Source organism: Arachis duranensis, chromosome 8 (genome assembly GCF_000817695.3).
Source record: "Arachis duranensis cultivar V14167 chromosome 8, aradu.V14167.gnm2.J7QH, whole genome shotgun sequence".
NCBI classification, from domain to species: Eukaryota; Viridiplantae; Streptophyta; class Magnoliopsida; order Fabales; family Fabaceae; genus Arachis; species Arachis duranensis.
Window position 1 is genome coordinate 24,182,466 of NC_029779.3, and position 307 is coordinate 24,182,772.

Consider the following 307-nt stretch of genomic DNA (forward strand, 5'->3'; position numbering starts at 1 on the left):
GTTTGGGGGTATTATGCAGATCTCTATGCAGACCGTCATATATGGGTTCCAATCTATCTGGATCACCACTTCATATTATAGTACCTGTAAATCAGACATTTTGAATACACCAGAGAGAGTTTAATTAATTTTGATCTTGTGGACAACAAGTGGCTTTCAGGTAGTGTTGGGTTAAAATCTGCAGCAGGGGTGTAAATTTAATTTTTTACCGGGTGTATTTATAGTCTGTGTTTGGGTGTATTATGCAGATCTCTATGCAGACCGTCATATATGGGTTCCAATCTATCTGGATCACCACTTCATATTA

At 37.8% G+C, this 307-nt stretch overlaps 1 long non-coding RNA gene across 1 annotated transcript in view; it reads left to right on the forward strand.

Annotated features, from left to right (window-relative positions):
- The first annotated feature begins 149 nt into the window (after positions 1–149).
- Positions 150–307, forward strand: part of LOC127741060 (uncharacterized) — a 1,591-nt gene continuing 1,433 nt past the window's right edge. Inside the window, exon 1 of the long non-coding RNA XR_008001937.1 lies at positions 150–189. This is a non-coding gene — a long non-coding RNA (uncharacterized LOC127741060). The remainder of the gene's footprint in view (positions 190–307) is intronic.